The 15,522-nt window shown below is 41.4% G+C and overlaps 1 protein-coding gene across 6 annotated transcripts in view; it reads right to left on the reverse strand.

The window, feature by feature from the left end:
* Positions 1-15,522, reverse strand: part of LOC308191879 (uncharacterized protein) — a 109,347-nt gene that overhangs the window by 63,013 nt on the left and 30,812 nt on the right. The window lies entirely within an intron of this gene.

Consider the following 15,522-nt stretch of genomic DNA (forward strand, 5'->3'; position numbering starts at 1 on the left):
AATATATCAAGTCAGAAAAGAAGTGTCTCCTGTTAAGTACTTTAATGCAATAGAAGCTGAAATGTTGACCATCTGATGTGTAGTGAGTGCAGTGATACAGGAGAAAATGGCACATCACCGCAACATTAATTACTTAATGACACAAAGTTGCTGATATAAAAATTGCTGTAGGTGGTCAAAGTTGAGTATAGTCAGGATGGTGTAGCACTCTGAACTCCAAATATCTATTTGACATTCTGCCTCAAGTTAAATTCTTTTTTTCTCCCTTTCTGAGACTATCTGGTTTCTTTTTTATTCTTATTTTTTGCTCCCTTCACAGTGTCTTGTTTTTCCCCATCTAGCTCTCCTGGGACAGACTAAGCTGGAAAAACTTCAGTTTGCTGCTATTTTACTCTGCTTTACTTAGCCTCATAAAGTTGCTTCAGAGACAGTCACGTTCTGTCGTATGAGGACAAGATGTCATGAGGCACATAGTAGAAGAGCAAACCCAGGCTTTAATTGCCAGAAATTGGGATAGGGAAAGAGAAAAGGGGGGGGGGGGGGGGGTTAAAAATATATGTATACCAGGGTAAACAGAAGTGAAAGGTACCACAGTTCACAGAAAATACAATGATTAGGGTCAGATGAAACCTCCTAGAGCCTCCTCTAGAGAATGGGAGTCCCCCTCCCACCTTGACTCAGCTCTGGAAAATAGCTACCAGCCCTGTTTAGTGACACAGAGGCTAAACCTTTCTCTCTGATCATTATGTTCACTATAGCCAGGGTTAACTGACCTTCCATGTTGCTGCAGGCCACTGCCATATGGTCTCATCTCCATGATGAACTTGGTGATAGTTGGGCTCTTCTGCTCCCCAAAAGCCCAGACCTTAGCAGTCGGTTTGGAGAAAAAGCTGCGGTAGCAGTGCAGGTCCCTGGCCATTTGTTGGGCTGTGCTGGATGCAGCTGGGGGGCCCAGCACTGCTCCTCACTCGTCTCTCAAAAGAGGACCACCAAAGTCCCTTCTTCATGTAAAGGCAGTTGCTGGCAAGAATGTGCACGCTTTTCCTTTCTTTCTGTCTTTTAAATGTGACCTCTTGTTTCCTGCTCAGGCTTATTTATACACAGTGGCACATCAGAAAAGTGAGTGGCTACATTAAGTACCGTGCTTTGGTTTTAGTGGTTTGTGTAGTGTCCAAAAAACATGAATAAAGGACATTAAAAATACTCTGGGAATTGACTTTACATTTATGTTGGTGCACATTGCAGTTGCCAAGAAAAGAGCAGTTTGGCTAAAGAATCCAACAAAATCTGCTTAGTGGGTCTTCCTTGGCGAGAGCCCACACAGCAGACTGCTTTCATACAGTGCTCCCTTAATCACTGCAAAGAGGTTTCAGAGAGATTAATAACAAGCAGAGCAGCATTACGCCCACGCAGAGTGACTCAGACGCACCAGCGAGGCCCAGGCAGTCTTTACCTGTGTGGGCCACACAGACACATGCCAATATTTAGTCCAATAAAGTTGTCTTTCCAGCAACATGAACGATAATCTCGAAGGCTGATGATGACAGTGCCTGTCACGCAGGCCCCGACACCAACACGCAGCCCAATAGATAACACCATGTCTCTACAGCCATGTTAAAACCTCACTTTCTCCTCTTCTCTCAGATGCCTTTGCTGTTGACTGAAACTGAGAAATGTGTAGCCCCTGTGTCCCTCTGTGCTGCACCTAGAGAGGATCCTGAGAGTAACGAGCATCCATTTGGTGTAAATGGACTTTTGGGTGGCCTTTCCCGAGCACGCTGCTGAGGCAGTGGGCTGCTAACTAGATGCAATGCAGGCAGGAGGTGACAGGGCAGTGCTGGAGGAGTTGTGAGCCATCGCTGCTAACTCTGCTCATGATAAATTCAGGCCTGTGGACAGTGCTGGTGCTACTGCCATCCTGGTAGAAAGGTAGGTACCCAGCATCAGCCATCCATGGTTTGGGGTTTTTCAGCCTTTCACTTAGCTAATATTTTATGTTTTTTATGCCATCCCATTCCCCTCTTTCTGATGTAGAAGAGCAGCAATTGTCATTCTGTTAACCTCTCTGGGAAGGGGGGAGTGCACAGGAATACACTAGCCAAGAGTGTTTAGGCAGATACAGATTAGCAGAGAATAATAATGCAGTGGCTGTTACAGAGCAAGTTGCATCCAGCAATCAGAGTTGACTAATTATGGATTGCCTCCTGCTTCTAGCTCATTTGATGGCAAAACTCCTATTGACTTCAATGGCACAGGATCAAGCTCGATGTGCCCAGTGGACTGCGGAAGCCTTGGACTAGCATGCAGGGCAGAAGTGAGCCAACTGTAACATTATCTATGGAAATAAAAGCCTTCCAACAAGACAGCTAGAGCTAAATTGGGGACAATTAAGGAAGCATTTGAGCTCTTCTTCCTACCTGCAAGACAGCAGAAGGCCAGCCTCTGAACAAATTAATTTTGTGGCCAAAAAAAAGTAAGGCAAGAACATACTTTGGAGAGGAAGAGAAAAGCACAAGGAACTTCTCCTTTTCTGGCCTTCAAGGGCTCTTCCTGTGCAGAAAGGGCACGGAATTGACTAAAGTGAGGCAGCACCTATGTTGGCTGGCTTACTGAAAGTTTTCTTTGCAGGTTATTTCTCTACATACTGTGTGGCTTCACACAATGGGAATTGGACTAAACCATGCTGTTTAATGTTTTGGTCCTTTTTTTTTTCACCTGCAGAAAAGCACAACTACTTTCAATAGTCACAATAATTTTCAGAATGGAAGTTGAAAGATCAAACTCAAGATATCAAAGGAAACCACACCATTAAACTTGTGCTACCCATCCCAAGGTTGTATCGCTTGTGAGAGCAGTAGTCATTTTATAAGGTGTAGATAATAACAGAACTATTCATTAGCTGAATAAGGTCAGAGAAAAACCTCCTAAAATGTTTATACATTATTGCATGTATTAGGGATATGGCAATGGAAATAGGAAAACCGTCTGCAAGTCAAATATTAGAAGGGTAATCAAAGAACATGTTGGAACAACCAGTAGGATTGGGGCATGAATAGCAGAGAGTGTGCACTGTTCAAGGAACCTATGAATTAATGTAAAGATGGCATAGTATAATAGTAATATGGGCATAGTATAATAGTAATATGGCAGTGTAACAGTAGCATGACAGAACAAGTTTAGCTTACAAGTCTGTTGAAAAAATGGAAAAGAAGCTTCACTAAAATGTCTGAAGGAAGGCAATTTTTATTTTTCCAGTACTGGCTGCTTTCATTTGTACCATTACGGTTTTTTTAGTGAAAACTTCTGGTAAACACTAGGAAGAATAATTTTGAATCATCTATATTATGGAGACGTGAGTATTACACAGATGTATCATTTCCAGTAGAGCTGACTGACTAAGTTTCCAGAAAAAAATAAAAATAAATAAATATTAAATTCAAGTCTATTATTTCCTGTCCATGAATTTTCTTGAACAGTGTATGAAGTTACCTACTTTATTCTTTTTTTCGGCTTACTCTGAGAATAATTTCCAAAAACAATTTTATGACCGAGGCTTCTTTGTGAGCAGCTTGTTGTAGGTTTTCAACAACAAATATAAAAATCAAAGTGTTATGGATGTGATGTGTAAGTCACATGGTATTTCTTGCCTCAACTGGATAATTAGATCTCTGAGAATGAAGTGTTTGGTGCAAATTTTAGGGATTCCAAATCTGCTGTCAGTAAATACTTACAATATTGCCCGTTTTGAAGCACATTCTTACCAGGAAATTTTTCTACCTGAATAGTCATAGGAAGAAAATATGAAATGGCTATTTAAAGCATATTCAAAGCATATTTATTAACCAAAAAGAAGAAAAGAAATCTTACTCGTTCTTTTCAGATAATTGCAATAGTTCATGATCTTCTTCAGCTAATTGGAGCAATATAATTATTCTAGATTTTTTTTGTTTGTTTGTTTTTTGTTTGTTTTCGGTGGGGGTAAGTTTTGGGGTTTTGTTTGTTTTTGAGGATATGAGGATATGAACTAAAGCTACATTCTAATTATCATTGTAAATCACTGTAGCACTTACTTTTTCATTTTGAAATTTATCTCTGTGCACAGGAAGGTATAGAGGGCAATTTCCACCTAGCCACCTCACTTCCAAACCTAGCAGGGATTCACTGAGGATTTCAGTACCCAAGCCTTTATGTGCTCCCCTTCCCTTCCCTTCCTGCCTTCACCAGAGGGATATAACCAGCTACTCCAGCTCCACCCCCCACCCGCCCTGCCAGCCCCCCCCATATGACATCAGCATTCGGGATTAGCTTATAATGAAGGGTGAGAACAGAGGTAAAATGGCCTTTTCAACACCTGTTGTGCCATCTGAAAAGGCTGCTTCTCTTGATGGTCTCTTGATACTACAGCCCCTCCATGTACTGGAAGTAAGTGAGCCAAGTCTGCTACATGACAAGTCTGGCTGACACTGACTCAGAAGGGTAACCCTGAGTAACTGGTACCCCCCGTACCAGTGCAGGTAATGCACTGAGGAAGCTGCCAGCACAACATCGTGTATGGTCTGTGAGAAGACACTGTCAGAATTTGTCATAGCACTGTGATTTAGGCGGCAAGAGGCAAGGCACCAAACTGGCTGATGGTTTACATCAGTTAGCCTGGCTGAGTGTTTAACCCAGCGAATGAATGGGGCATCCGAGCTGAGGGAGCATAGACATCTGTAAACCTTCAAAATACACCACAGGGTGCAAACTTCAGGCTTGTCAGTCTGCACCAGTGTCCAATACCACAATGAATAAATCATGATGTTAGAAATTAAGCTCAGGTCTCGGTTTGCCCAAGACAGTGCCAGTCTGTGTCTGAAGCATGCCTGAGGGGACAGCAAGCCGCAAGATGGTGAACTGAGCAATCAGTGACAACCGGTGCGCTGCTTCCATGCTCAGTCACGCTAAGCAAGGCCAACAGTTCAGTATACGCTCAGGGACAAGACTAAGACAGAAAAATAGCCGAGGATACCTTTCTTGATGAGATTTTTTTTTCTTTTTTTAAATCGGCTTTTTCTTTTGTGTGTGTGTGTGTGTGTGTGTGTGTGTGTTTTGCCAGAATCATAAAATCATAGTATGCTTGAAATTGGAAGGGACCTTTAAAGATCTTCTAGTCCAAGTCCCCCTGCCATGGAGGGCTGAGACTTGCTTCCCACAGGCTCCTGAGGTTTTTGGGAATGTGATTTGGAGCACTGGTGGCAGGGAAAATGTCATAGGCCAGCTCATATTATTCAACATGTTTATCTGTGTTTGTTCATTTGCCCCTTCTCTACTTCTTTTGATCTAAGAGGCTCTTCTTCTGGCATCACCTTCTTTGACTCAGATGTTTTCGTTTTTATAACCTGCACAGCTTTCTTTTTTTTTTTTTTTTTTTTTTTTTTTTTTTTTTTTTTTTTTAAGAAGAGGGCAGGCCTATTACTTCACTGTGGCTAGCTTTTGAAGAGCTACTTGCAAAGGAAGGCAGTGCTGAACTTGCACACAGCAGAACTGAGATCCCAGAGCACGTGAGGGCATAACCTGGGCTTTTTAACTGTGAAAGCCCAGAGGAACAGTAAAGAAATCTTACGTTCGTAGTCAGCTAAATAAAGAAGCCAAGACTATTAGTGGCAGCCCGCCTGAGAGAGTATGCAAGCCAGTAAAAGTGCCACCTAAAAAGTCATTGTTAATAAAGCTCTAGAGGTTAACCAGTTGCCAAACATCACTGAGGCCAAACATCCCTATTATTTGAAGCACAGCACCTGAAGAGACCAGCAAGCCCACTAAGCATATATCATGCAAAACCATATTGTTCCAGATGGTCTGTGTCCGCAAGCTCAGTCAATTGGGTGCTACTCTTTCTGTTACACAAAGCACACTTTCTGTAATACACTCATTGATATTATAGTTAAAAGTAAAATAAATAAACAAATAAATAAAGTAAAATAAATAAATCACTATAGCTTTATGTGTCGAGGTCTTTGGGCAAATTTGTCCATCAATTCTGCTATTGTCACTGTTTGGAGTGACATGAGTTATTAGAACACCAAAGCTGACTGCAAATTTCAGCACCAAGGAAGCAACATGCCTTTGCTATTGTCACAGGCACAACCTCTGCCCCTCTTTCTGACACATGCACTGCTATTCAAAACAAACAAACAAACAAACAAACAAAAAAACTCAGCAGGCTCAGGAAATAATCTGACCTCAAATTTTCTTTCTTGTGACAGAATGGTAATTTGCTTATAAGCAAAATAAGCAAAATGGTGTTGACATACAACCTTTGCAACTTGTAAAAAGATGTTAAAGAAAAAAGCAAACCACCTTCTCCTTACAGAAATGTGAATGTATTGAAATTTTTGTTGTACTTTTTAAGTGTAAACCATAAAGAAAAATAAACTGGCAAGGAATGCATTTGCTAGGCACTTTCAGGCTTTTGTTCTTTCTAGTCTACTAGTCTGCTAATCAGTAACTGGGACTTTTAGGGGACCCTTACTTTTAGGGACAGAATTTGCTATTTTGGTCTATTCCCCTAGTTGAAAGATATTTCTGTAGCAGCTATTCTTAGAAGCATTTATGGGAGAGAGGGAGTGTGCGAAACACCATTAGAAGAGTGACTCACCACAGTACTACTAATTGCCAGTAAAAAGTGTCTTTTGCTTTGCAGATTAGGGAATAAGCTGCAGAACAAAATCCTATATATTTTAGAACGAGACACTGCACATGATCTTCTGATATTAAAACCATACAGGATGGGTGTGCAACTGATAACCAGTGACAGACAGAAGTCTGAACTACTCCTTTCTAGGTCTGTATCTCTGCATCATTTGCTTGCCAACCCAATTTCCCATTGCTCTTGCCTCTTTCTTTATCACCCCTGCAACATCTGCTTGCCTTTAATTTTTTCTTTCCCTCTGCTGTTGTTCCATAGCTTGAAATGCATTAAGTAAAAGGTAGCTAAGGGGACTGGTAACAGCCTGCAAAACTCTGAATTTCCAGGTCTCTGGCTAGGATCCAGGCAGATTAGTGGCAACTGAAAGTTGTTACTACCTCGTGTCTGCTCAGTGACCTTGCTGACATTAATTGCTGGACTGGCCACAGCAGCAATCTCAGCAGAGACACCTCCCACTCTCTGTGCTGAAATCAGGCCATCCTCTCCCCTGCAGAGTGAAGGCTGTGGCAGTTTGCAATGCTGGGGCAGACATCTTCATCTTCCTCACCCCATTAACTATGTTAAACTGCCAAATTATTCTTATTTTCCAACCAACACCCAGGTAGCCTGAAAGCTGAGGTGGTGCTGTTATGTGTTTAAGTACTCTGCAAGTGACTTAGCAATAAGTATTGCTGCAATCGTATGCATATAAAGCACCATACACTTCCAGTAACATAGCCCAGGGTTTATTGGAGTGACAAATGTTATCTTGCTGCCTAGATGAGCAGTTAGTTTGATACACCCAGGCAAAAAGAAAGTGAAGAAAAACTCTCAGTGGCTCATGCTGCAGCTTACCTGCAGACTGATCATAGCTGCTTCCAGGAAGTACCTCCTTCTTCACAGCTATTTTCACTTTTCTTGCTCTATTCTCTTATTTGTGACCTGCCCAGACCAGGAATTAGTTCATCCTCAAGTCACGTTTTTTCTCAATTCCTAAGATTCCTAAGAAACAGCATAGTTTGCCTTTTTTGTTTATTTGTTTGTTTGTTTGGCTGTTCTTTCTTACTCTTCTTTTCCAGGGATGCTTGCAGCCTACCTCGACATTTTGCACTGCTTGGGAATGGCAATATAAGGTTATATCAGATTAACCAGGATTTAAACGTCTTTCTGTTTAAACCCACAAATCACAGTTTAGCTGAGTTTTATTCCCAGAATAATGTCATCTAAGTCATCTTGTTTAAATCTTTCATATTCCTTGTCTTAGGATGTTAAATTCTTATTAAAATTAAATTAATATACTTAGGAATGGTTCCTGTAAAAGACTGAGTCACCAATACTCAAATTTAGGTAACTAAAACTGAACTTTCAGTGCTGGAAACCCATGCCTCATTGATGTCTAGCCTTCATGAAGGGAGCCCAGACTCTTATTTAAAACTCCATCGGTTCACATCACTGGTGGAACATGCTTCTGAACTGGGTGTGTGAGCTGACACATTGGCTAGAGGCAAGAAACATTTTAAGTCTCCATTCTGGGTGACAATCTGATGAATGGTGCTTCTGCAGCTTTGAGTCACAGGAAGAGACACAGGGCTCAGTCCCCATCTCATACTCCCCACCAGCAGGTCTAAAGTGGAGAAGATAAGTACCTTACAAAGTGAAGGAACATCTCATGCTCCTGATTAAAATCTAGGATAAATCTTTTCCTCAGACTTTCACCAGGCTGTCAAGCCAAACTGAGCAGATCCATTCCTTTATCATAACATCTCTGCGTTCCTCAGTGCTCCCACAGTAGAGGCACGCTTTTAAACTTAAGTCATCAAATACAGGTGCCCAGATCCTCTTTGTATTTGCCAGGGGACAATTCAGAGTGCATGAATAAGGAACCTTTGTCTTTCCCTTGGATAAACAAAGCTCTTTAACTTGAACACAGATGTACTGGCATAGACCAAACATTCAGCTAAGCTACCACTCTCTCTTTTATGTAGCCAACAGCAGATGTTTGGGGAAAAACAGAAGAGTACAGCATTTATAGCTAAATCTTCTTCATTAGTCACTTTTTCAGCTATCACTGATATGCATCCCAGGGTCTTCCTGATGTGTCTGTGGTTGGTAGAAATTCAGAGAGCCCACTAATTTGCCAGCCTTTGAACCCAGGTAAGCATTCAGCGTCCACAAAAACAGAGACCAAGATTAATAAAGTTTAACTATGATACATGAAGTATCACTTCATTTTGCCTCCTCTGAACTTGCCAGTTCTTCTGTTAGAATAGTCAGTGACTAACTAACTAATATATAATTGCAATTAAATAGAAACAATTTGAATGTAGGCATATAGAACTTTTCATAAGGTCATTGAGGATTTATATCTCCAGAACTACATAACAGGTCTGAGCAGTTATCACCCAGCCATGAAAACAGGTTTAGCTATGGCCAAGTCCCTTTCTCCATTCATTATCTGTGCTTTGAGAACATGTTATGAGGTCATGCAGGCAGATCTGGGTTGGTCAGAGCATGATATCTATTAAATTATTCTTCTAGGAGGAAGATCTCCCCATAACCCTATGTAGTCCCTGATTTCAACATCTAAAGAGTACCCATGTTCAATGCCTTTCTGTGCTTGAAGGAATTAGTTTTTTTTCTGAGGTGAATGCTCTAGGCATAAGACTGTGGAGTGCTCAGAATCCAGGTGCCACCTACCACTTCTTCTGAAACTGTGCCAGCGAACAGAAAAGGAATTGTGTGTAATTGGGGCCATGCAGAGTATGTGTGAAAGGAGTTTCCAAGTGATTCAACTACTCAGCTGGGAAAAGGAACTCCTCCCTCATTGTTCTTGTGCTTGGGCCTGGGCTGGTGTATCACAGCTAGAAATTGTACAAGAGAGATGCAGAAAAGAGAATCTATGATGCTAAGCACTGTGGTATATTCCTGTTTTCTTTATTTTTGCCATCCCTTCTCTCTCAGCTTCTTTTCTCCTTGCTCAGTAATTTCTGAATCTTTCTGTAATACTACTGAAGCTTGAATAGAAGGGATGGAAAACCTGCATCACAAACGTGTATATGCACACAGTGCACTGCACTGCTGCACTCCAAAACAAAGTTACAACAGATTATATCGTGGTAGCTGGGATACTTTCCTGGGAGGCAAAGGTGTTGGCTTAAACATGTCACCATCCAAGATGGGACATGTTTCTGTTTCATGATTTAATTTTTTCACTAGGAGCTTGTTCTATAGCTGGGAGGGTGGTTGATATTCCTGACTGGTCTTCAAAATTCACTTGTGCAGCATAGGATATCACTGCGAAACTGCCTGCACCCATGGGAACAAACTTGTAAACAGAGCTCAGTGTAAGTAGGATTTGTTTAGACCTTTTCCTAGTACTGAGATGCACTCCCATCATTTTGCTGCACGTGAGGCACGCTGAGAGCAATGTGAAAGCATCCCTGAAATAGAGGCCTATGACAAAGGTCCCAAGCTAATTAAAAGCATAGATCAGATGTCACCTAAAGCCCATGAAGTCTTTGGATGGAATCAGCTTAAGGACTTTCTCATCATGGTCTTCATCAACAGACAGGACTAATTGTCAGGAATCTAGTCTAAGCAAGACTGGCTTCAGAGCTGCAGAGGGTCTAAGTGATGAAGAGGTTGGGCTAGAAACGTCATTCAATCACTAACAACATCCTGGTCAATTTGGCAGCACTCCATAAATTACACCCTTTTTTTTCTCCTTAGAATTGTAAGTACTCATGAGAAAAAAACTTCTCAAATGTGAATGTTAATAAGCTCAATTTGAGGGCACATCTGTCCAGTGATCACTTTTTATCAATTCTTTGCATTGCACAACAAATCTGAACTCAGCTTGCCACAGACTGTCAGCAACAAATTCAGTTTATTGTGGCACCTTCTGCTGTGACTGGGGTCACTGTATTATGCATGGACTCAGCATGAAGGGGGCTCATGTTATCTGCTGCAAAATCATTTTTCACAGATACAGTATAATGAGTTTGTGGAAAATATGATACCCAATTACAGGTTATAGAAAAGCTTGAGTAACCCTTTGAACCTTGCCAGGCTAAGCATTCACTCTAGTTACTCCAGTTTTTAAAAAGTGCCACTCCTTATAATAACTGTTTATATTTATTCTTCTGTTAAAAAAATGTTATGCAGTAATGAATTTTGAAGATCTTTGAGGCTGTAAACTCTGAAACTAGTCAAAAATTTGCAATAGGATGAGGGCTTCTGTGAGCTATGAAAAAACATGCAGTAAGGAAGAAACAGCATCGGATGCGTAAGAATGTAGCCTGAATAGTCTGTAGAGTGGACTGGCTTGGACCATGGGCAGGGGAGGCAGCTGCTTAGGGTGGCAAACTGGTGGGATTTTGCCTGTGCCAACAAATCTTGTCTCCGCCAATACTGCCTGTGCCAGAGCTGTTGAAAGCTAGGCTGGCTGCTCCTGCTGAGGAAGAAGCTGGACTATGGGCTGTGGCTGCTGCATGGTGACCCTGAGCAGATTCACCCTGCCAAGGTGCAGCATTTATGTCCCAGCTCCAAGGCAGAAGCAGCTGAGGCAGCCTCAGCTTTCCTCAGCTTTCCAGCTTTCCTCAACAGCCTCAGCTTTCCAGAAGGTTGTGAGGCACTGGAACAGGTTGCCCAGAGAGGCTGTGGATGCCCCATCCCTGGAATTGTTCAAGACCAGGTTGGATGAGGCCCCCAAGCAACCTGATCTACTGGGTGGCACCCCTGCCTATGGCAGGGGGTTGGAACTAGATGATCTTTGAGGTCTCTTCCAACCCAATCCATTCTATGATTCTATAATTTCCTAGGCTATTTCCCTGAGTCCTTGTCCCTCTTTTCCAGAATTTGTCCAGGCCTAGCCTGGTTTTGGCCATTCAGTTGTGAGGAGGATACTTCAAGTTTGCCCATGTGGTCCTGAGCTAACTCAGTAGCCTGTAGGCAGAAGCCAGCTGCAGTCTTTTAATTACTTCAAAGCTGTGATCTTGAACTGCATAATGAAAATTAAATACAGTGCATAAAGATTCAGGTGAACCTGAACATATCCAGACAAATATCATTGTCTTCTTTCTTCTTCTAGCTAGCTTGTTTCTGAGAAAACCCCTCCAGAATATCAAGGGCAAGCAAAAGCCATTTGAGTTATATTCAGTTTACAAATTAAGTTGGTTTTAGCCTATTTTTCAGGCCCTTGTTTCTATCTGATTAGCTAATGTCACCCAAGAGCCATGCCATTTGTTTAACACTAACTGCTTCCAAAATGTTCCTATTGGTATCCTCTAGAAAAACTGTCAGATCTATAATGAAACAAAGGGTTATTATCATTCACAGTGTTGTGTAACTACATTTAGTTTCATACTTGCTTATAGAAATGAAGCATCTTTCTTTCTAAATCAACACCTTAAGAAAAACTCAGTTCTAACTGTATTCAAATAATTAGTCAAATTTGTCTAGACTTGAGCCTTATCCCATAAATTTCAAGAAGGATCAATAAACAAACAATTCAGAATAATTAACTGAATTTTTATAATAGTAGTATATATAATATATTATGTGTGCTGGGAAAGTGTGATTTGCTGTTTAAACCTGTCTGTAGGAAGTGCTACACATTCCTCCAGATATTTAAAAAATAATTCAGAAAGCTGTTAGTTAAAAACAGAAAAATAACTTGCCCTTTTTTCTTTTTTTTTCTTTTGTCAGACTCCCTGAGCAGTGGTCCCAGTACTGTTTCATTTTCTATTGTATCCTCATTTGATCTTGATTTGCTTGAGACTTCATAATGGAGTAAAACCTGGTTTAATCTGGACAGGCCTCCATAGAAGAGACTACATAGGTGTACTGCTCCAGAAGAAGACCAACAATAACATCTTGGCTTGCTATCCTGGTCTCCTGTTAGCATCAGCACCACCCCACCCTGGGTGCAAGGCAGCACCAACCTCTGCAAGGTACAGACCCTTTTCTCCTTGCAGGGCTATGTGGGGAGCTCAAGCCAACACTCAGACTGTGCTGTCTTCCCACCTTGACCTGCAAAACTGAGCACAGAAACAGTTCATTTGGGTAGGTCTCCCTGCCTGTGAGGATGTAACCCACACAAAAATACAAGTTCATAACAGTCCTGCCCAGCAAGAAAGCCCAGTCAGGGTATTTAAGATACACAATTGTATTTAAAGGGAGCTTTCAAGCATTAGCTCATTGACTTATGGAAGACTACTGACTGTTTTCTGCCTTTAAGTTTAGATTATAAACTCAAACTCCCAAATACATTTTAGCAGATAATATAGGCAAGTTTGAAGGGATATCAGCTAATTAATCTAGATTTAATGTTTTCTTTTTAAAACTGGGGTGAACATTCAACCTTATTCCCCCCAATTAAAATAGCTGTAGTGCACGAAGGCGTAATAACCTTAGAGAATTAATTGGATTTTGCAGCAGGCTGTGACAAGCTGTCCAACACATATTCATATAGTCCACTCTGCTTTTACAAGGTAAAGCCACATACTGCAATTTATTGCTGCTTCTTGAGATTGAAATTAGAAAGAGTATTAATGTTGGAAGGAAAATATATTAGCAGAAACACTTGCTGGAGCTGAGAGATCTGCCTTTTGGCTGAGATCAATAACCAGAAAGCCAAAGGCTGATCTTTATCAGAATATGGAACAAATGCCTAGGAGAACAGCTAATAAGTGCTGTCCAGAGACCTCATTCCCTACCTACAACCATGTGAAAAATGTCGCAACTGGGTCCCTACAAAATTATAGGCTTCATTTAGATGAAAACTTCAGTTTCCTTTTGTTTAACTAGCAATAAAATTTTGCAGCACTAAAAGCTGGAAACCACTGCTGTAGCTTTCAGTTGCAGATATAACGTGACTTGACATCAGTGAATGAGATCCTCATAGGGACTTTGTTTCCTAAGGTGCTTGCACAGCACCCTAACACCTTGCACTCAAAGGAGGTTCCCACACTCAGCTGAGGACAGGAGCTGCTTGTCCAGTGCACCAGTTAAGTAACCATAATTCACAATATCTGGAACATTAAAACTTCTGTATCTCATTGGAGCAACAAGCAAAGGTTGTGCATTGATGACCACATGGTTTCTTCAGTATTAGACTTGGATGAGCTGGATGAGCAGGTACATATTGACTCCCTTGCAAATGCGCTCAGTGAAAGTGAATTATTGCTTACTGGGTTTATTGCTGTGAGAGGCTAGAGGATGTAATTGAGGAAATGCTCCTTCTCCTTGTGGGCTGTGTCCTACTGAGCCCAAAATTATCACATCCTCATACACTGAGGGAAATGGGTTATGCATAGGCTGTAACATGTCCAGAAGGCATGAATTAGCAGTAGCTAGGCTTGGTGTGAATTTGCCTCCAAGGGCTAGGCATCACCATTGGGTCTTGGAGGCTGGGGATGAAATTCCACTGATTAAAGCACAAGAGGACACTGCATCTATTAAAAACCATGACAACTTATCTGATTAGGAAGTTCATCCTCACATACAACATTAGGTTTGCCATGTATTCATTCAGATGCATCTATATGACCAGCCAAAGAAAATAGGTCTGGACTAACTGGTGTCTGCATAAATGTCTGAACAGAGAGACTTGCACTTGGATTTCCGATGAGGACGTTGCTAAAGCTACCTGTGTTTCTGCCAGCTAAAGACAGGCTTCTCATATGTTCTTTACTAAGTATATGTCTCACACTGCAATGGTGAGCAAGACAAAATGTGCCAGCCCTTTTATTCACAGTATATCAGGTATATCTTCTGTGTCTTCTGTCACCAACATCTGTGCTAGCTAAAAGGCATTCACATATAGAATATGGCAATATCTTGATCTTACACAGTGCTTTTAACCTGTAGGTTTAAAGGTGATTTACAAAGGAAGTCAGTCCAATTAGCTCCCTTCCCCACCTGAAGAAACTGAGGCATGAGGAGATACTGAGACTTGCCTTAAGTGACCCATTGGCTGACCCTGGAGTAGAAAAGTGTCCTCAACCTTTCTGATGTCCTGTCCACTAAGCCACATCACCAAGTTCAATCTTTTATTCTGTAGTGACTCAGGCAGCTTAGATTCAGACAACCATATCATCTGAGGGACTTGCATTAGTTATGACCCTTAAAATTGAGGGAACTTGCTAGACATGCATATTCAATAACAGACCATTGACACCAACAGTTTATTTTTCAGTCATCCAGAAGTCTGAGTACATCTCAGACTGTACAGACTTTGCCACAGTTTCTAACACATAAAGCAAGAGCAACTGTAAAAGCATTCAGTAAACAAAGTGGGGATGCAGTCTTGACACAGTTAGAAAACCTTGCAGAGGGCATTCAGATACCGCAATTGATTTATTATGTACAACTTGTTTATATTTTGGCTTGGAATGTACACAGTGAGAAATAATAGATAAAGTTTTAGCAGGTCAAATAAAGAATGTGTATTCTGCCTGTCTACCTGTGCTCCTGGAGTGTTTAGATACAGTGAGTCAAAATTAGCAAGTGACAACATGAATAATCTGGGGTGGCTCAGATGATTAGGTAACATCCTAAAAGGAGCAGGCCACTCAGGATTCCATATACAAGTGCTCAGCATTGTTCTCGCAGGCTATGAATAAGGATGATGGTGGGTATGCTGAGGTGTTGTTCCCCACCCCCGCCCCCCCCAAGTGGGAAAAAAAGGCTTGATTTAAGCACGCAGACAGATCTGTTAGTTGAGCTTACAGAAAACAGGCCCGATGATCTTGTAACCCCACACACCAAGTTCTCTTCTCAGAGACAGGTTAGCTATTAACATTCACATACCCTCCAAAGTACAGTGGTATAAACGGGATCACACCAGAATTCCTGAG

Source organism: Anser brachyrhynchus, assembly GCF_964034855.1.
Source record: "Anser brachyrhynchus genome assembly, chromosome: 3".
Taxonomy (NCBI): Eukaryota; Metazoa; Chordata; class Aves; order Anseriformes; family Anatidae; genus Anser; species Anser brachyrhynchus.